Source organism: Anguilla anguilla, chromosome 11, assembly GCF_013347855.1.
Source record: "Anguilla anguilla isolate fAngAng1 chromosome 11, fAngAng1.pri, whole genome shotgun sequence".
Taxonomy (NCBI): Eukaryota; Metazoa; Chordata; class Actinopteri; order Anguilliformes; family Anguillidae; genus Anguilla; species Anguilla anguilla.
In genome coordinates, this window is record NC_049211.1 from 13,354,430 (window position 1) to 13,376,635 (window position 22,206).

The following is a 22,206-nucleotide window of genomic DNA, read 5'->3' on the forward strand; positions in this document are numbered from 1 at the left end:
TTCTTTTCTGAAGATTTTCAGAATTTTTTAATAATGGTTTGGGGGAGAATCTTGATGTACAAAAGAAGTCCTAGACAAAACAGGAAATTATGTATGAGCGGAAAAGAAAAAAAGTAATATTATGTTTTGTAGCATATATGAGCTGTTTTTTTTTTGGGGGGGGGGGGGGTTGCCACCCTTTGTTTTCCAGAAATCCTGTTACACTCCAGAGTATTTGGAATCTAGACTGTAATTGATTGCCTTTCGGGTCCCTGTTGCATTCAAAGTCAACACCACACTGTACCCCCTCCCCCTCCCCCCTCCCAGGTTGCCCACTCCATCACCTTGACTGGACTGCCACCTCCACTGCACTTCCACCATAAATAGTGAAATCACTTCCTGCAATTCACTGAGAAGTCGGCAAACATCAAAGCACAAAACTGCCCTCTGCTGTTTCAAATGTCAAACTACATGCCCATCTGCACCTGATATGTCCCATAAACGTGGACAGAATAGCTGCAATGTTTCCAGTGAGGAGAGACTAAAATTAATCAGACACAATGTGAACAGTTTTAACTGCAGCTCAAGTGTTGCTCAGTGTGTGCAGGTAGGCAAATGCTGTCCTCACCATGCGTACCAGGTTCAAAGGTCAAAACATATTAATGATCACCCATTAGCTGAGGCAGTTTATACAGGTTTGAAATATTATCTGTTTGTATAAAAGCACATTAATTTAATGAAGAGTAATGAATCCAATGTTGGCTACATCTGTGAAACCTTTTTCCCAAGTTGGAAATCAAAACCCAACAACATTTTGGTAACACAACCCCACCGCCGAAGAAGAGGAGGCTGGGATAGAGTACAACACGGGGACTTCTAAAATAGCCCTGATATCTAAGAACCGGCAGCTGTTGTGTTGCGAGCGGCTAAACTGATGGTGGTAAAAACCCAGTCGACCTTTCTTCTGACACGCCTATCATCCCATTGAAACCTGCCGCAGGTCGCCATGGGACTCTGTCACCTTTCCAAGTCTCTGTGTGGATTACTTTTCCTGTCTGGGCAGAGCAGGTCTCTCCAAGCCCAGAGGTCACATTATCCAGGCGAGGTGGTCTCTATCTCTCAGCTACAATGCCTGTCCTTTACTGGCACCCCCCACTGGTGGAATAAAACCTTTGCGGAGGGGTCAGGACCGCAGAATTGTTGGCCATCTTCCAACAATGACAAAATCAACCGTAGCAGATTTGGGTGCCCTATCTCCAGCCCCCAGCACCCCCGCCTTACTAATTTAGGTTATGTTATTTTATGGCTTAATGCTTTTATTCTTTGGTATGGTTACAGATGTAATCCATATGTTAACAGTATTCTTATTTTGGTTCTTGGTAAGCATAGTTAACCGGCATCAGTGCTTTAGGGATGTTCCATATACACTTGCTGGTCAAGGACTGGTGTTAGCAAGGTCTAGCAAAATGAATGCAACATAATGGGTGTGGTGTATTACAATGCAATGGATGTAATATAAAGCAACATAATGCAATGTTATGGAATGAATGTAATATTGTGTATGTAATGTGCTATAAAATCATCCAATGAATATACTGCAATGTAATGTAATATGCGCAGTGTGAAGGATGGAATGTAATGCAATGCTCTTGAACAACTCCTGTGATTCTTGGCTGCTCTGGAAAGCAAATTCTATTCAGTTCATCCTACTCCTCGCATCAAGGAAGGTCACCAGAGCTGCTCTATGTGCCAGATATAGCACAGGAAGGAAGGCTAAGAGAGAGAAAGGCTGCTTCTGTTCTTCATTTTTATTCCAGACAGGCACGGAGGCAGAGCGGGACCGCATTGTTTTCCTGTATCTGTTTAAACATGAATCTCAATTAGACAAAAAAAAGAAGAAAAAAAATTCAAGGGCATCACAAGAATCACCACTGTTAAAAACAAAAAGGGCGTTTCGTGTTTGGATGCTGCTTCCATAGGCCATAAATCAGGCACATTTCTACAGCACCTGTCTCTGAAAAGCCAAGAAGAGAATAAATGGCACTAAGCAAGAGAGGAAAGTGATGAAGTTAGAGAATTATTCAGCTCATCATGCAGGGCTGGCACCCAGTAAAAGGTGAGGAGGCAGAGAGGAGCGTGGAGACCTTGGAGAAGAGGAGCAGAGGGCTAAACCTCAGAGCTGGAGCAGTGCTAAAGCATATTGCCAGCTCAAACACGTCACAGACTGTGGGCTCCCCAGGCAAAAGAGAATCCGGTCTACTCCGCATGATTTGTTATTGTGTTGCTCCTGTTACCCAACACAGACCTAGAGAGGATGTTCAAGGTAATAAACAAAGAGCTAGAACACCCCCCCCCACACACACACTCCCTGATCCTCAATCCCTACCATCATTTCCCACACTGCCCTCCTCCCTCCCCCAGTTATGAGAAACTTATATTTAACCAGGAGGGTCAACGAAGAATTCAATTCTCTTTTGCAATGACGACCTGGGGAATCAATGCGAGAGGGGAATGCAAGGAATTGTGTAACCAATCCAACGTAGGGGGACGATTGTGTAGCCAGATGTAGAGAACCAGTTTCATGGAAATCTGGCCAGGGTACTCAATAGTCTTTCGAAAAGTGCCACGGGATCTTTTATTACCACACTGAGTCAGAACCTTGGTTAAACATCTCAAGTGTGATGTTGTTTGCCAGTAAGGAGAGACAGCATCAGCCGCCCCTGCCCCAGGCCCGCTCTTCACTGAAGTCCGCTCTCTCAGATTTGATTGCAGGCTGTGGGTTGCTTTGCCTCACTGAGAGTCCCCAGGAGCTCCCTGTATGTGTGCTCTTTAGGCAAAAGCAGCTGCAGAGTGAGTCACTCAGGCTGTGCCATAAACACTTCATTACTATTGATTGTGTACTGCATCTTCTGCTGCAGCCCTAATTATATAAAATAAATAAATGCTGTGATAGGAATTATTCTGTTTGGCCATGTGTTACATAAGCAGCTGGGATTTTTTAAAATCCATTTCCTCTGCTATGACAGGGTGCTCCTCTAATGGGGTTTGACCTTGGTCACTATTGAGAGCAGCTGGTAATCGGACGGTTGGGTGAATAGGTCCTGCACCCTGTGCCCCCTCCCATCCCCTTCCCAGGCTATTAATCTTGCTTATTCCAGTAGAAAGGTTTGCGAGTGCATGTGAGCAGGTGTAGCTATGAACCAGTCAAAGGGTGTGGCTAGCAGAAGGTTAGTGTACGTAGCCAAGAGCAGGAGCTCATCCCAGTCGCTTATTCTATTCGTCCTCGTCTCCTCGGTTCTTGCCTGACCCAGAAATCAATCGACGTCTGGCGTCCTGAAGTACGTTCCAACCCGTTAAATGCCCCTTGAAGCAGCTAGGAGTGAGGAGGTAGGAAGCTTCAACAAGGAAACGCGAGTGAATCCTTAGCAGAAGTATTTTTTGGAACGCGTGACATACAGATGATTGACCTGTGGATCCACCTCTCCCCATCTGCCACGTCTGTAATTAACGGGCCTTCAAACTGACGCTTCACTGACAAAGAACATTCCATTTGCCTATTACGCATTTCCTCGTTTCCTTCATTCTCGAGTCCATTCCTTGCTTGCTTTCCTTGTGTCCTTCGATGGGTGGAGCTATGAGCTAAGAAAGGACACAAGGAAAGTAATCAAGGGGGCAAAAATGAGCAATTGAAATGAGCCCCTAGTTTGGTGATCTGGAGATGACCCCACCCCTCCCCCGCCTTCAGGAATACCAAGAGCCCAGTCACCCAGAGACAGAGCCGGGGCAATGGGCTATTAAATACACAACACTTTTTTTCTTTTACGAATACAATACATTGCATCTTAGATCAGAGGTGACTCCAGATTCCAGTCTGCTAGGTGTTGGTGTGTGTGATATAAGTCCCTGCACCTTGTTTCCAAGGCCTAAACTGGCAGCTCACTGAAAGGGTACAGAAAAAACCTGCAGTCACTACAGCCCTCCAGGATTTGAGTATAACAACCCTGTCCTAGACTGTTTGTTCTTCCTCAAATCTGGAATGTCCCATTGTATTTTTAGAAGCATCTCATCACACTACAACATCCTCCATCAATCCCTCAGGGTGCAGGCCAGTAGTACACACACCCCTCCGAAGCAAGCCGCTGGCTATGGCTTCTTTTCACTCCACAGTCCACCAGCTGAGATGTGTACTCATGTTTTGATGTGCTGGCATAAAAGTAATTTTAAAAAATGTAATTAAAATAATATTTTAATCCACCCCTCATAGAACAGCATGTTGAATGCTTGCTGGTAATACACACAGTCTAAAATCTAGGTTCTAAAAGAGCTTGGCTTCTGATTCTTAACAAAACATAACACATTCTGGGCAAGCCTGGCATGCTTTTCTTTTCCTAATGACTAGTGCTGTCCCCCCCTCCTCCTCCCACTCCCCCACTATCCTGCTACCGTATACAGAAAGAGCGGAGAAGTGAGGACAAAAAAAAATCAAGAATCCAACAGCACCATCCTGTGGCCATAAGTATTAAAGGCCAACGATGACCAGATCTGATCCACCTTGCGTAGCATTTGTAGTGATTAACGGTAGGTAAAGTCCAGTCATCGCCATCACTTCAGAGGGTTGGACTGCACTGTTTATGGCCTGTCTGTGTTTGGGACAGTGGCCATAAAAGCTGAATGGTGGGACTGGGAAATCCACCATGCTAGGATGCCCTTTGGCAAGCAGAGAAATTAATACACTGCAGTGCTGGATGGTCACCCTGCAGAGCATCCTCTACTCAAAGCTGCCTGCTATGGGCATCCTGTGTGAGTATCTTATTTAATTTATTTACTCAGCAAGCAGGCACACCTTATTGTTTATTATTATTATTGTTATTATTATTATTATTATTATTATTATTATTATTATTAGTATTACTACTTTACGCTTACAGACGTATCCACAGAAAATCATACCCTGGGTTTTAGATGAAAACATATTTTTGATATTTTCATTATAGCTGAATATTTACTGACATCATACGGTAAGGTACCTACCTCTCCCATGCAACAGCAGCGCCCAGCCAGGAACATGACGCTCCACAAACCCAGCTCCCGATGCTCTAACCCAGTGGTTCTCAACCTCAGTCCTGGGGAGCTCCTCTGTACACCGTTTTCATTCTGACCACAATTGCAATCCCAGAATTTTAACAAAAACACGAAAAGCACGTAATTGTTTCTTAATTAGGTGCTTTTCGTGTCTATCAGTGATTTTTTACCTTCTTAAGCCCCATTATGTCAGAAATACATATGCAAGCTATGAAGAATAAAAGTCCCATATTCACGTTGTGCTATATTGCAAACAATTACATAAAGACAGGTAAAACTGATCATATTAAAGACTGAGGTGACTCGATGGCCTTCTAATTGGTGAAAGTGTGGACACCTGGACACTAAAACAAAGCATTTGGTAGATAATGAAGAACTCAAAGACACAGCAAATGATAACGAGTCAGACCTGCATTGTGTTAATAAGTTTAAGGTAAAAGAAAATAGAAGGAACTTAAACACGTGTGCAATGACCTAATTAGAAGCTTATTGATTCGTCACAGCATTAACTTTGATGAGTTAAGAAAACTGCTACCTCTTTTTATGTATTTGCTTAGCGCAATAAGCACAAAATGAACATGGGACATTTATTCTTTATGGCATGCATAGCTATTCTGACACAATGTATCTTAAGAGGGTAAATAATCCCTCTAAACATGAAAAGCCCCTAATTAAGAAAAAATAACAGCTTGTTAAAATTCTGGGATTGCAGATGTGGTTGGAACGAAAACAAGCATACACAGGGTTGCCCCAGGACCCAGGAGGTGGAGAGCCACTGCTCTGCCACTTTTAAAACTTAAAGAAAACATTTAGTCCATACTGAAATTAGCTGAGTTGAGTTGACACTGAGTTACTTCATACAGGGGAGGATATTCTACAACATAAATTTAGGTTAAGTGTTTTGCTTAAACCTTTATTTCTTAAACCTTTGAACTAAAGTCACATTCCCCTTGCACACCGGTGCCTTTCACCTCCCAGTCAGCCAAAGTGCGATGGAGGAGCTGCTAAAATCAAAAGTTATATCACAGGAGCCCATGGCTCACAAGCTTTTATTTTCTGGTTGCAAGCCATGACCGTTCCGTCTCAGTTCAACCCTTCACACACAGATGATCATGACTGCAGCAGTGAAGCAGATAGATTAGACTCTACTGTCCACTTCCGTAGAGGACATACTTTCAAGACATAAATATCAATACATAATTCAGTACAGTACATCTTTAAGAGACCAATTCCATTTTTAGCCTTAACTAGCCACCTTACTGTGTGGGAAGCGGTCATAAGGTGTCTCTAAGGAAACCTCCTCTTTCTAGCCTACATCCTGACCTACCTGGTGTTCTTGAAGAGAAATTGCATGCAAACCTTCTACCTGATGACTGTTTCCATGGTCAACACGCTGGTCATCGTTCCCATCGTGGTGTTGGAGCTGACCTTCAGGTACCACATGAAGGAGCCTTACTGGAACCACAAGCCTTGGTGCACCTTAGAGGACATCTTCAACTACGGCACCTTCAGCACCTCCATCTGTCTGGTGGTGGCACTGACGGCCGAGCATTTTGTGGCCTCTCGCTGTGCCCTGTGGGTCATCCCTTCCATCTCTCCTTCCATATTGAACTATGCTTGCATTTTAGTCATCTAAAAATTAATTTTCCTAGAAATTACGATAAGGCAAAAAAAATAAATAAATAAATAAATAAATAAATAAATAAATAAATAAATAAAATTTAAAAAAATATATATATATATATATATACACACACACAGTAAAATAGGAGCGGTAGCATAAGTGATATTTTGATTTTTTTTAAAATAATGCACATGGTCTTACGTAAGCCAAACAAATAGCAGATGTTAACGTTTTAAAACTGCATTTTTAAAAGGTTATGAAGTGTAGTAAATTAATATATCAGAATACAGCAAAGTTACAGGACAATGTGAATATCATGTTTGATTCAGTTCTGTCATTTAGAATTGCATTACTTCTTGCTAATACGTTATACTTTTCTAGTGGATAGTCACAGAAGCAATTGGGGTGAGATGTCTCGCTCAGGGATAACGACACAGTTCTGTGCATTCAGTGTCATAAAATCGCGACTCTGGTGGGACTCGAAACCACAACCTTTGAATCACTACTCCTCACTACACTTGTGTTTAACTAGAAGTCCAATGCGCTATCCATTGCGCCACAGAGCCTGCAGACTTTGCCTCCACAGTGTGACATGTTGTGGGCACCAAGAATAATGCCAGCTGAGATTGCAATGAGGCAGGCGCACATTAAAGCAATTGGAAACGCATTTCACCAATAAGGTTAGACATTGCGTAGTTTGTGTTGCAAATTTCATAGCCAAAATTCAAAAAGAAATTATTAATATAAAATGTAGGATTTAAGATGCCAAATATTTATAAATCAGGAAAGTCTGTAACGCCTTCGGTGGATACTTATGCAATACGATTACGACTTATGCAAACTTAAGTAGGCTATTGTTGGACTACATAGACAACATGAGGTCCGTAGATATACAGTCACTACTTTAGATTTTTTATTATTTTTTAAATATCTCTAACGCGTTGTAACTAACGCAAGCTTTGATCGCTTACAGTACGATGCATAATATTATATAGTTAGCCTTAGTAATATATCTTATTATTTTATGTTAGTTGAAGCTATAGATGGTAGGCGTAGGCTACTGCAGTACACGTATCGGAGTTATCTCGCTTGTTTGTTTGTCCTAACTCGTTTTCATACAGTCAGTTGTTTCTCTGCCGGTGTTAATAATTCCATGATGGAAGGATGAAATCTCCGCCGAAATTTGAAAGAAATGCGCCTCTCTAACAGAGAGCTTGTCAGTCAGTCCTGGAACAGTGATTGGTTTATTTTCTTGTAAAATTCTACACTGGTGCTGATTGGTACCATTCTAGGTAGTGATACAGCCTGTGATTGGATGCAGGATTCCAATTCATGTCCGAAATACGAGCTAAAACTGACCGTACCAAGGATATCTTGTAGTCGGTAGCGGGAAATGATTTGATTTCACTACGAACAGTCACGGAGACTCACGGCTGCCTTGCCGTGGGGCGAGTACGCTCTCTGGCTGCGAGCGAACAGTGCCAATGACACTATTATTTACAGATGCGTGGCGAAAACGTAAATAGTAAGCATTTGCTTTCAAAGTGTTAAAACGGTTATAAGTTCCAATAAATGTCACAAAAATACAGTAGTTTTAGGCTAATGTTTCAAATTCAAATCAGAAATAATATTCAAACAGATTAAAAAGTTACAAATGTGGTAGTTTAATGTGAACCTAATAGTGAACTGAATTTGAATAACTAAAGTACAATGTTATGGCTAATTATAATTGAGCGGATTAATATGAGATTTAGCATCGTGAACACATTTTTTATTGGTTCTTGGAGTTGTGTATTTAATGTTCTATTCAAATAAAGCTTTACCTCATGGTATATGAAATGCACCGATGGTAACGCGTGTAGCTACTCCAGAGCCGTAGATAGGCGATATCTACGGCTCTTGTGTACTCTGCTAGAAAAATACGTTTCCCACAATGCCTCGTTCAATACTGTCATTGGTGGCTGGGTTGTCACAAGTCGATACAGGTGACTGGAGTAGCCTACTGCAAGCGGTAGCCTACTGTAATTAATATCGCGGAGCTCCCTGAAGTACACAAATAGCTACTCGAGCGCGGCTTCGTTTTGAAGAATCCGTGTGGTTGATTAATTGAGTTAAGCGGGGAGCGGAGAGTTCGGTTAGTTCCACAGGTGGATATTAATCGGGAGATTTGCACAGGGATACATTATTACTCTGCCTGATAACTGCAACAAAAATTGAAATTCCCTTAACTTGATCTCGGCTCTACACTCTGACTCTGACCTTCAGCGGGTAGGTGTTCTCAAAGTGAACTAGCCTACTAGCTGAGTGCTCTCCACGGGGGTTTGGGCTGTCCAGGTTTATCTGGCTAATTAGATTATTCTAGGTCTCCGGCGAAATTTCTCTTGTAAATAAGAAGCTGTTGGAGTATATGATTAAACTTTTCTTCTTGTTGGGTCAGTGTTAGTTCACTGCTGCAAGCTAGCTTATATGAGCTCTTACTGTAATAACGTATTGACACCTCTGAGCAAAGTGTGTTAGGGGAGCGGAGGCGAAAGATTGACACTTGATATAGCCTAGCCTACATTTCTTTTTTTGTTTATCGCGGTATTGTATCTTTCTGTATGCTCAGCCGATGACATGAATAGACCTACTGAGTAGGCTATAAGACTATCATTGTGGGATTTCTGTTGCCCGGAAGAAAAGCACACTTTGAGACAAATTCTAATTAATGCAATGTTACTGTGGCAAAATGTGCTTTGTACATGTTCCTGATAATTAAGTCATATAATGTAATGTAATGTAAAGTCAGGAGTAAAGATAGTTTTTTGTGTATTTTCTTCAACGCTACGTAGGCTACTGCATTATACGAGCTTCCGTTCATTGCTTACATTACTTGCAGTATCGAGTGGTTCTGTACAGACAAGTTCCTGCTCACCGTACTAATGCCACCTTCTAGAAACTCACAGAAGACGGACCTCTTACCAAATGGGCAGATCTCTTACATTCACAGTGGGCTATACTCTATTTACATCACTTAAATATAACCCCTCGAATTATTTTTAACATGGGCGGAGTTGGTTTCACGTCCCCGCTGATCTGAATGATTGTATTTACTTGGAAAGCCTATGCTACCTATAGTCGGCCTGTTCTGTACGAAAGCAACAGGCGTTGGAAATGAAGCGTTGTACTACCTTACCTGCAGTCTGTTGGCTTGCGGAGTCATCGGGAGTTCTGTGGCACGTGAACTTGTGCTCCCTGGCAGCATAATAATAATAATAATAATAATAATAATACATCTGTATCTGTTTAGCATTGCTGCAGCAAAATAAATAAGAATCAAAATAAAGGCAAGAGAGTTAAAGCAAGACAAGAACTGACAAGGTCAAACAGAAACGAGATAAGAACAGGTCGATTAAAGTATTTAATTTTTTTTTTTTTTTTTGAAACAGGGCACAGAAGTAGCTGTTTTGAACTCTTTTGGAAGGCTGTTTAGGTGTTTATCATGATGTGATATGTATTTCATTTCACTAAAGCCTTTTCAGGCAGGAGCTGGTTGCAGTATCTGTTGTCCTGTGCATGGAATGTTTCATAGGCAGAGAACAGGACTCAAGTATCTATTAGTTTAATATGGCCGAGTGATATGTCCAAATTGCTGGCCCTAGGAAAGGCTGTGCTTCTTAGAGATACAAAGATAGGCTATTATGTACTCTGATTTGACATGCACCTCCTCCTCCTTCCCTCTAATGAGGCCTATAACAAGGTCCAGCTTGGGGAAAAGTTGAATGGTAAAGGTTACCGGAATGTCTATTTTAAAGAAAAACTGCCATTTTAGGATTCAGAACCTAACCAGTATCCAGTACACGTATCTTTGTTGAAACTTTAAAGAATCAGAATCACTTTGCCGTCAACTTTTTTGAAATTGGTTAGGTACGTGCTGGCTCCATTTGATATAGCCTAGTGTCTGTATTTGTTATAGTAGCTTGTATTTACCCAGAGGTTTAGTGCTTATCTGGAAAATGTGAAATGGATTTCAAGGAAACTGCTGAATATTTTGCAGATAACAACTGTTGGTGACTTTTAAGCTCTTGACCTTAAGCATGTTTGAAATATTGTATGTACGCATTAGATTTGATGTAGGTAGGAGACAGACCTTTTCTTGGTTATGATTATACCAATTTTTATACATTTAATGTGTTCATTTTTTTATATGCTTGAAATTGTGCTTCAACTTAAATTGTTGAAAACGAGGTAGAATCCAAGGTTCTAACTTCTGTATTTAGTCATTTTGTCCACAACAGGTTTCCTTTTTGGAACGTGCACAAAGCTTTCAGTCGTCATAAATCCAGATTGTTGTTTGTGTTATTAAACTTTTTGTCATTAAAATGACATATTATTCATTTGTATAGTCTAAGTGGTCACCTTCAGCTAAGAAGCAATGTGTAGGTGTGAAATTGCCATTATGGGATCCATACAAAATATGTTTGCACTCTCTGTTTTCATTTAGAATTTTTTCTGTTTTCATTATTTCCTCAAAATGGTATCATTTACCGTAAATGTGAAGCCTGAACTGGTTCCAGTCACGTTGTGTGGGGTAATTACATGGCATTACATCACATTATATTACATCACATTGCAACATATTATGCTGGACACTCATGTCCATGGTGAATTGCATGCCTTATGGTTTAACCACAATCGTGGCAATCTTTGGTGAAAATACAACCACGGTAGACAGAGATGGACTCTGCACGCTGCTGTAGAGCTCCTATGGGATTCATTTTGCTTGCATTCTCTCCAGGGATAGCATGACCCCACTCTGCTATCTCTCCGATGGAATACCTGATGTGGCCAAAAACGGGCAGTGGGGAAGCTGATGTATTTATCGCGATGCTGCGGAATGAGGAATTGAGACACTTTCATTTGCACACCCTGGCAAGGGTCTTCTGTAAATACATTGTGCAGGAAACAGTGGTCTTTGTATTTGGCTAGATTAGTACAAGATGTGTGGCCACATTGTCTCTCAAATTTCTATAACAGTCTTATTCTTGTTGGCTGCCAGTCCTTATGTTGCGTGTCAGTGAAGCCAAGCTGGGCTGTCTTGTTTAATAACACACGGTAGTACAGTATCCTGTTTGTGCTGTGATGTGGCAAAGCCTTTAGGCAAGAGCACGCTCATTAGTTTAGGCAAACAAGACATTGTTTGGCTTTGCTTTTGTTGGGAAAAAAAATGACAAGGAGCTCCCAAAGTGGACAGATGTTTGGAGTCTCAGACTGACAGTGCATGTTTGTATTTGGGCATAGGCTGGTGTGAGCATAGCTGTCGAAATGGGGCCATTTGTGAAGCTTTTAAGCTGCACGTCTCCAGGAGATGAACTCGACCAGGAAAGCTTTCATCATCTGCTCACGGATTTGAGGAAAATTTACTCCACTGAAGAGATGAGTGAATCAGGTCCTGAATGACAGAACAGTAATTAGTGTTAGTGTGTGTGGTTAATGTTTAGTTAAAACAATTAGCCTACCGTTTTAATGGGGGTGTCCTCCCTTTAGTATTTCAAAGCACCAGAACATAATCAGTAACAAGGGTAACCTTATAAAAGAAACTTATTTTTTTCTAATTTTTTCCTTTTTTTATGTATTCATTTTTTAATCTGTATATTTGGCACCCAGCATGTGGCTGAGCTTATCCACTTGCCACGCCAGTTTGGAATGGCTAATCATCTACAGCCGCAGCCGCGCGTATCTGCTAACCCCACTGCAGGTTCAGGAGAGCGTCGACACCAACGGTTTTCCTCCAAAATACGTAGTGTCGCCGGATACGTTTTTTCACACTGCAGACTACAGCTAAACTCATATAGAGTGGAGTCAGAGGAAGACCTTTCATATGTCCCTTTTGCATGTAGTCCACGAGCACCAGGGGGGATTTGCTAGAAATCAGTAAACATGGACCGCTAACCGACTAAACCCTCCCATACCCTGGGCGATGCAATCGCCTATTGGGTGTCGCCCTATGGAGCTTCCGGCCAGTTGGTACTGGCACGGTCTGGATTCAGTCTGAAGCCATGACACTCATCCCTGCACCAACTGAATTAGCCAACCAGCAGCCCCTTAAAAAGAAATAATGTTTTATTTATTTATTTATTTTTCCATTTTCCACAATTTGTAGTGGCCGCCTCACCACTGCAACAGCACTCATGCAAGCACACGTGCAAACTGCAGCTAGTTAACATGGTCATCGCATCAGAGGGCTGTGCTTCTGTCAGAGCTGGGGCAGGCACGTTGATTCTACCCTTTCGGCCAGAGGAGGTTCTCCTGTGCGATAACGCTGGTACAAGTCCTTCAGACTGAAATGCTCGCGGTCTCCGCAGGGTTACATTACTTCAGAACGTGTGGTATTTTGCAGGGCTTCTGCCTGCACAAGGTGAGTGCGAGTGCACTGAATACCAGTGGTTTTGCAGGATGTACCACTTATCAGCCCCAGATAGGACTCATATGTGGGCAAGGCATGCTGCTGTTCCTTGGTCATGTGACAGGAGAAGGAGGAGTTTTTCTCGGCCTTCTAATCTTATATTGGTGTTGCAGACCTGCTCTTCCTTTTCCTGTAACCTGGCCTATTTCTTAGAAACAGATACACTACATTTCCAAAAGTATGTGGGCACCTGAACACCGCAGCCATATGTTCGTGTTGAACATCTTGTTCCAAAACCATGGGCATTAATGTGGATTTGGACTCCCCTTTGCTGCTGTAACAGCCGCCACTGTTCTGGGAAGGCTTTCCAGTAGATTTTGGAACATGGCTGTGGGGATTTGCTTCCATTCAGCCACAAGAGCATTAGCGAAGTTGGGCATTGATGTATGTTAGGCCTGGCTCACAGTCAGCTTTCCATTTCATCCAAAAGGTGTTTGATGGGGTAGAGGTCAGGGCTCTGTGCAGACCAGTCAAGTTCTTCCCCACCAAACTCAGAAAACCATTTATTTATGGACCTTGCTTTGTTCTCAGGGGCATTGTCATGCTGAGACAGGATAGGGCCTTCCCCAAACTGTTGTCACAAAGTTGGAAGTGATTTTTTAGAATGTCATTGTATGGTGTAGCATTAAGGTTTCCCTTCACGGGAACTAAGGGTCCTACCCAAACCATGAAAAATAGCCACAAACCATTGTTCCTCCTCCTCCAAACTTTACAGTTGGCACTATTCTGGCCAATACAGTCAGCACTATGCATTCCGCCAAACCCAAATTTGTCTGTCAGACTGCCAGATAGTGAAGTGTGATTCATCACTCCAGAGAACATGTTTCCACTGCTTCAGAGTCCAATGGTAGTGTGCTTTACACCACTCCAGCCAATGCTTGGCATTGGGTATTGTGCTCTTAGGCTTGTGTACGGCTGTTTGGCCATGGAAACCCATTTCATGAAGCTCTTGAGGAACAGTTGTGCTGACGTTGTCCTGACATTGTTTACAGAGGTAGTTCGGAACTCTGTAGTGAGTGTTGCAACCAAGAACAGATGATTTTTACACGCTACATGCTTTGGTGGTCCTGTTCTGTGAGCTTGTGTGGCCTACCGCTTCACAGCAGAGCTGTTGTTTATCGTATATGTTTCCACTTCTCAATAACAGTACTTAGCAGAAATTTGATGAACTGACTTGTTGAAAAGGTGGCATCCTATGACATGAAAGTCACTGAGCTGTTCTGTACGACCCATTCTACTACCAATGTTTGTCAATGGAGATTGCATGGCTGCATGCTTGGTTTTATGCACCTGTCAGCAATGGGTGTGGCTGAAATAGATGGGGTGTCCACACACTTTTGGAAATACAGTATTTGTATTTCGCTACACTTCTCTGACCTCACTTCTAGCAGAAGTGTAGAAGCATGTGTGATTGTGTGTCTGTGTAGATTTCTATGCATGTACTGTACTGTATGTGTGTATATGTGGTCCTGTGTGTGTGTGTGTGTGTGTGTGTATGAGTGTGTGTGCATGTATGTGGCTCTGTGCATGCGTGGTTATGCATTATGAGTATGTTCGGTTCTCTTAGCATGTGTATTTGTGTATGTAGTTTTCTATGTGCATCTGTATGGTTGTTTACATGGTTGTGTATGTGTGTTCCAGTGGTAGGGGCTGTGCTGTTGCCATTTTAATGTAGAGTACACAAATCAACTTCCTCTTTTGTTCTCAGCTCAGTGGCTTATTTGTAAAGCATTTCCTCTTTTGCAGGAAAGAGGCTGATACCTTTGTGTACTGATGGCTCAGGCAGCAGGCCTATTCTTTTAAAAACCCTACTGTGCCGGCCAGCTGAAACCTAACACACAATTCACCTTTAAACTGCCTGGCATGCGGGCACCATATATGGAATTCCAGTGCAGCATTGCACAGATGACCAGCAGCGGACAGTGGACACAGCCTTTTAGGCTGTGTGCCTTTCAGAATAGCTTGCATAATCTTAATGCATTGTGGGTAATGTAGTGTTTTGATTCTCTACTGTTGGTGACAGAGTTACTTCAGATATTGATTTATTTTCTTAGGCAGGAAGTCTGAAAGTCAAAATTTTAAAAATGAATATCTTGAACCATATGAATACATGATTAGTTCTGCCCCTTTACCACCGTACATACCCAATATGTATATGTATGCGTGTGTGCGTGCGGGCATGCGTGTGTGTGTGTGTGTGTGTGCGTGTGTACCCTAGTGTTGTTGTCATGGAACAGCAGGAATGTCACTTCAGGTGCATGCTCTGATGTGCGTTTCGAAGGCAGCAGCATTTTTCTGCTTGTCAGTGTAAAGCATCTTGAGAAAAGTCTTAAATCTCTGAGGTCACCCTGCGCTCAGCCCGGGGGCGCTTCGAGATCCCAGGAATGTGTACAGAATTTTGGCCGGGGCAAAGCCTCAGAGTGCGTTCAGAAGAGGCCGCCATTGGCCTGCACCCACCGGGCACAGTGTGCCCACGTGCCAGCCAGACCGTATTTTAAAACCTTAAACAGCCTCTTTCTGGTCCCAGAGCATGCTCTGATTAGGGGTGACTATCGGAGCACGGCCAGGAATGAAGAGCCTGGGTGGGTGTGGCCCATCAGCTACGGTGGTTTATCTTAGCCACACCCCCACCCCTAGCATTCTCACCTCCACCAATCGCAGTCAGGAATGCTGCCAAGCTTGTTCCCTTCTTAACTCTTCTATGCTACTGCACATTCTGAACATTGTTTTTTAAAACTTTTATTTAAAAGATATTTGTCTTTTTGGCAGAGGTGCTGTGTGTGTGTAAAAATAACGAACTGGTGAACGTCACAGACGTTGTATAAGCGCGGAAGACACACCCCGGTGAAATCAGTGCCAAGTATCACTGTGTACGAGCTTAGCTTCAGTGAACTGACTGCTTGCTTTGGAAAGCGAGATTTTCTGTAAAGTGCTCGTTTGAAGAAAAGAGTGTGACTCAACCTTGGTGTCCCCCTCCAGGGGGCACAGCGTGAGGCTAGAAGCTCCGCTGGGGCATTTTCCTGCTTTCCAAAGGCCTTTGTCCGGCTCTCCGGCAGCTTGGTTATGAAAGTGCCCACCTACAGGCGCTGAAACACTGAAGTGTAGTGAAAGGCCCTGATCAGAATGCAAATGCCGTTTCCTTCAACCCACAAGCTGTGGCCCAAAATATTACTGTGTTATTCTACAGCACTCTCTCACTGCAGCTGCAGCAGAGCACAAGCGATGTCATGGCCTCCTCTGATACTGGATGCCGTGTGTTTCTTCTGCATTTAGTCACCGTGTGACTGTTTATGGTTTCTGGAAAGTTTGAATTATTTTACCAGGTTTTTTGTTGTTGTTGTTGTTTTTTTTTCGCTTTTGCCTGTTCAGAGTGAAAGCTCACGTGCGTTCACGTTGTGTTAAATGTGTGATACGTACAGTGTAGCTGCTTTCAGAATGTCAGCACCAAACCTTTTTTTCAGCCCAGCTCGAAATCCTTGTACTTTCCGTCCGCGATCGTAGCTGTGGAGATAAACGCACAAACACGAAAGTCACGCAAGCTGGAGAGCAAACAGAAACGGCCGCGAGGTTCGCGGGTGACAGCAGCGTTAAGGGCTCCACTGCCGGGGAGCTTTATAATGGCTTCCCGCCGGCAAGCAAATATCAGAAGCAGTACCTCCAGCATCGCGGGTACATAAGCGCCTCTCGATGGCCTGTGAGACTGCAGAGATACAGAGAGACGTTACAGGCAGACATTATGTCCCCCAGAAACTAAAAGAAAAACACACGGTTATATCCCACTATCAGGGTTCCCACAGGGCCTTGGAATGTTTCAAAGTGCTTGATTTCGACTGTGGGAAATTCCATGGTTGTTGGTAGGCTTTCTTTCTTTCTAGGTTTTATTCAAAAAGCCAAACTCATGCCAAATACACATTCTGAGCATGAAAATTGTTTTTTTTTCCCATAGATTTACGTATCAGGAGCTTCCGGCTCCACCCTAACCCCTCCAGCTTTGGAGGAAGGACACATTTCAGCAGAGTTCACCTGGCGACACCAACCTAGTGGGTTGCTTGTTTGCTTTGTGCAAATCATGCTGACTCGTTTTAATTAATATGATCTCAGCTCTTTTCCTGTGTGTGCATTAGTAAAAAGGGAATGGAAGTCTTTTCCTTTTCAGTTGTCTTCTGCTTGTTTTCAGTATAGTGCCGGTCCCAGTGAAAAGCGGGTGGGTCAGAAACTTTTTGCTCACAAATAGTGATACAGTGTATGCCTCTCACAGACCTCAGAGAGAATGCCCCCGCACATGGATGCACACCCATGAATGTGTGCACTCACGCACACAGTGTGTCCTGTGTGCTCGTGTGTGTGTGTGCGCGTGTGCGTGTGTGCGTGTGTGTGTGTGTGTGTTGGGACATTTAAGAGAAATTTTGCTTTGGAGAGACAAAAAGGAGGACAAAGTGAGACAGAGAATTGTCTTGTAAGGTCATGATTTTGTCATGTACAGTAAAAAAAGGTATATTTTCATTTGAAGCAGCTATCGTCTCTGCGTCGGACTTTCCTCCTCTCATTGATTCCCGGCACACATCGCCCGCCTCCGCATCCTAATGAGGGGCAGGGGGCGTGCTTTAGGGGTGGAGGCGGACCCGACGCACTGAGGGCTCCTTGTCCTTGAGACGGAGGCGACGACCTTTGACCTCGTTTAGGAGAAGCGGAGGCTGCGCTGCGTCCCAGAAGCCACGGCGGAGCTGGGAAGCGGCGGTGACTCAGGCTTTCCCTGTGACTTTGTACGAGCCACACCCCCCCCCGCACGCAGCACGATCGCCACGGCAGCCGGCCGGGGAGGGGGTGGAGCCAGCGTAGGAGCGGAGGAGGGAGTGGTGCGCTGATAGGAGCACAGGTGGGGTGGGGACAGTTGAGAGGGAGTTGCCTCCAGCAGGACGCTGTACCGTGGTAAAGAGTCTGAGCTCCATGCTGGGTCCTCCTCATGCTGTCTGTTTTCTGCCCGGTCAGTACTAGGGAACGGGGACTAAGCTGGCTTTAATTCTCCTCGTCTGTTCGGTCCGTTGGATTGGTCCTGTAATTCCTGCGTAGGCCACATTGCTTTGGAGAGAATCTGGAGAAGCGTTATATGTGGTGTGGCCCTTACGCAGCTGGGTTCGTGGTCCAGGGGTTGTGGGTTTGATTCCTCAGCGTGACACAGCTTGTTGCACGTTCAGGTAAGGCAGTCAACCTTAACTGCTTCAGTAGCTACAGTGTCCTGCACTTGAGTAATGTATGTTAATGTAGGCTGGCGCATCAATCATCGAATGGTTTCTTTTTTTTTTTTAAATGGTGAAGTAGATTACATATCACGACACTGTCAATTACAGGATGTTATAATTATGCTGTGACTTCTTGCTCTTTTTCAGTGTTCATGTGGAAATTGTTATCTTGTTCTAACTGTTCGTGAGGGTGGAAATGAGGAAATGGGATTCTTGTTTTGTGAGATTTCAGCACTTTTATGTGTAATCACAGCGCACACATTTTTTTAAATAGAAAATGACGCATGCATGAAGTTTGGGGCCTGGTTCTGTGTTTTACTGCCATGAGCAGTGAACAGTTACATTTTTATTTTACAATAAAGGAATTGGAAGAATTTTGTTTCAATAATATCGCAGACTGTTTAAAGGTTAATACAGAGATTTGGTTGGTGAGCTGATGTTAGGCCTAAGATGTGAATTACGTGCTCTCAAATGAGGAACTTTGAATTCTGTTGTCATCTTAAGATGGTTGTGAAACCCCTAACTCCGCCTGTATGGCACCTCTTTTTTTGGAAGGGTCTGACTATCTGTCTCGGCTTTACCTGATGTGTTGTCAGACTTGAAATAAACTGTTGCACTGCAAGGCCGTGTTTAACCCATTTATAAAATGGACCGTTCATTATGCGTACGTGTGTGCAGGAAGTTGGCGTTACGAGAGTTGTATATATTTTAAAATTAGAACACCATGCCAGTGCCGAACAGTTCGATGAGTTAAAAATAGGTGCCTGATCCGTGTAGAATCAGGGTTTCCTTACCGCATTGCTACTGTTGCTACAACTAACACTGTTTTTACGTCTTTTACTCCTCCTACTCTACTTCTGCTAGTGCTGCTGTGATTGCTGTTCTTACTGCTATCTTAGTTACTATCACTGGTGTCATCACCAGTCTACAGTGATTGCTCATAAGGCCTCTGTTGAGTACGAAGCACAATGTCTCTTGTTTCAGCCAGTCTATGGCGACATGGTAGTGATGGTGATGATGACGATGATGATGATGACGATGATGATGATCTGATATGTTATTATATTCATTGGCCCAACATACAGAGCACAATGTTTTCCAACTAGAACTGATACAGTGACAATAAAGTTTTTAAAGTTTGAATTTAATCAGAAAAATGATGATGGTGATAATGGTGAGGTCTGACAATGAAGAAGAAGAATAAGATGGTGGCGGTGGTGATATCCTTGTGTTTTGTTTTGGGTTCAGTTTGGCATTTCTGCTGTGAGATGTAGAGGCCAGTGATCTGGCACATTCTTATCAGTGCTCTCACATAAATAGGCCTCACACCTCAGCCTTCCTTCCTCATGAGCCGTATAAATAAAGACCGGGCTGGACAGACATCAGCTGTGTCCCACGGTGGACCTCAGCTGTGTCCCACAGTGGACATCAGTCTGCTCACGGCTCACCGCTGACAGACGTTTCTAATTGCATTATTGACATTGAAAAAATGTTAGCGGAACTTGATCATCGACAGCAGGAGCAAAGGCTTGTCGCAAACGGCGTTCCCCTAGAACACACACGGCACCCTCAGACAGGGTATTATGTACGCCGTCTTGCATCTGACGCATCTAGGCTGTCAGCAACACTGAAGGTTATAGCGATACAGCCTGGGCGGATACACAGGGTAAGTTGCAGTTACACAGCAGAACTTTGGCAGCAGGAGAAGGAACATCCCTCAGGGGAGAGTTATCTGTGTAGACGAGCGGCCAGCCTCGGTCCCGCTCACTGAACGCACATTTCAGAGGAATATGGAGGTAATGGGATAGGGGGGCTGGGGGGGCTGGGGGGGGGGGGTGGATGGGTGCGGACTGGACGTCCCGTGGCAGGATCTCTGTGCCCCCCGCCCCCCCGCCCCCGCTGGTGCCCCAGCTTTAGGGCAGCGGCCGGCCAGGGCGCGTTAGATTGTAAATACGTGGCATGCCTGTGGTGTGAGACAGTGCGTCTGAAATACAGCGGCCGTTGGGGGGAAGGTCTGGTGTTGGCTGCAGGGGAGCGCAAGGTGTTAGGCCTGTGCTCTGACATGTCCGCACGCCCCCCGTGTGACACTTCTTTGTGGGGAATATTTTAACTTTTTATTTGTTGCTACTCATATAGTGCTTTCTCTGGGAAACATTCTTCCCTGAAAAAGAGGACGGATGCAAGAATAAAACAGGGATTTTTCATGAGAGGTTAAATTGTATATGCTACTTACAGACGCGTTTCCGCGTTCAGTGCATGCTCTCATCCAGTCATTACAGTTAAAATACAATCCATTCATACAGTTTCGCTAAACATTTTGCTGGAGTAATTCAAGTTAATATCAGCCTTGCATATCAGTAGCACGACAACTGGGAGTCAAACCCACAACCTTGGAGTTACAGGCCCATTTCTTTTACTGGTTATCATTTGTGAAGATTATGTTCCAGTTAAAGAAAGAATGTTAACATTCCTGAAATATTTGGACTGTTTGCCTGTTGAACAGGACCTTTTTTTGACAGTTGTGGGAGTGTGTTACATTAAAATCAGTAGTCATCCCACACAAAACACTTCCCTTTTCTAAATTCCTGTGAAGATCTCTCAGATCGTATTGACAGTGAAGAGCCAATTCCAGTTCCTCTCACACATGTGCTACGTCTTCCCGTAGTTCTGTCACAGGCAGGTCTGTAGTGCAATATCATTTTAGCCAATCAGAGTGGATCCTGAATCCTGTACCTTTCAGAGCATGCAATTTGCAGTTTACAGTTGAGTTATTTGGCAGATGCTTTTAGCCAAAGCAAACCTATAACATGTGGTAAGCACCACAGGAGCTGGAGAAAGGTAGACTTGGAGTCAGTCAGCGGTGGCATCAAGGTGCATGCTTCATGACCTGCATAATAAAGGGAGGGAGGGCTCCTTTTTTAGTAGAAACATGCTTTTTTTTTTCTCTGCTTGACAGATTGCGTTTCCTCAGGCGACGTTTTGCGCGTTAACCATTCATACGGCCGAGAATTTTCTGGATTGTTCACAAGGGCACCGAAGGACACAATAACAGGACCCACCCTAGGGCTGCACCCCGTGACCCCCCCCTCGCGACGTCCCAGTGCCACCGTTATGCCACGCTGCCGTGGCAACCGCGCCAGCGCGGCTGCCTTGCTGGCGGATTTGTTAAGGTTACCGGGAGCGAGGGGGCTGACTCTGATTCACTCAGCTCGCGAGCGAGGGAGTAACGGGAGGAAGCAGATGGATGTAAAATAGAGGAAGAATCATGACTCACGGTTTAGTAACCCTCCTAGTGTTTCTCTGTCTGTGGGGGAGGGTAGCGGTGTGGTTGTGTGATTGTGTATGTTCATCAGTAGCACAAGTCCCTTAAACACGGTATGAATCAGTCACATAACCACTGGCATGTGCTAACGCTGGGGGTTTAGTGCAGATAGACTGAAAATTCCCCAGACTAATTTCATGTGTTGCAGTATTTATACCATATACTGTCAGGCTAATGCTTTCTGTGTTGTCTGATTTAGAGTATCCCTGGGGAATTTGGGTGTCACAGGGGAAATGTGCTGTTAGTGGAACTTTGGGGTGTTGCCACAATTTTGGGGTGTTGTGCTGTTACTGCAGAGTATGAGTGTTCTTACTACTGTAGTTTTGGGGGAGTTGAAGTGCAATGGAGGGGCTGTTTTACTTCAGAGTAGGGGTGATACTGCAGTTAAGGTTAATGGGCAGTTGAACAGTCAGAGTAGCTCATAGTAGCTTTATCTCATGTGGTGTTTGCTTACCATGTAAGATACACTTTGTGTCTTATAAGTCACTTTGGCTAAAAGTGTATGCTAAATGAC

At 43.8% G+C, this 22,206-nt stretch overlaps 1 protein-coding gene and 1 non-coding gene across 4 annotated transcripts in view; one reads left to right on the forward strand and one right to left on the reverse strand.

Moving 5' to 3' along the window:
• Nucleotides 1-7,149: 7,149 nt before the first annotated feature.
• trnar-ucu lies at nucleotides 7,150-7,251 on the reverse strand. The gene is made up of 2 exons: nucleotides 7,215-7,251; nucleotides 7,150-7,185 (listed from the first exon to the last, which is right to left on the reverse strand). It is a non-coding gene; the product is annotated as a tRNA-Arg (tRNA).
• A 1,450-nt stretch (nucleotides 7,252-8,701) lies between these two features.
• Nucleotides 8,702-22,206, forward strand: part of LOC118208728 (transcription factor EB-like) — a 28,428-nt gene continuing 14,923 nt past the window's right edge. For 2 of the 3 annotated variants that reach the window (XM_035383656.1, XM_035383658.1), the window contains exon 1: nucleotides 8,702-8,953. The gene's annotated coding sequence lies outside the window, so the exon portion shown is untranslated. Of the gene's footprint in view, nucleotides 8,954-18,030; nucleotides 18,326-22,206 lie in introns of those variants that run through there. The other variant, XM_035383657.1, reaches the window with a different exon arrangement.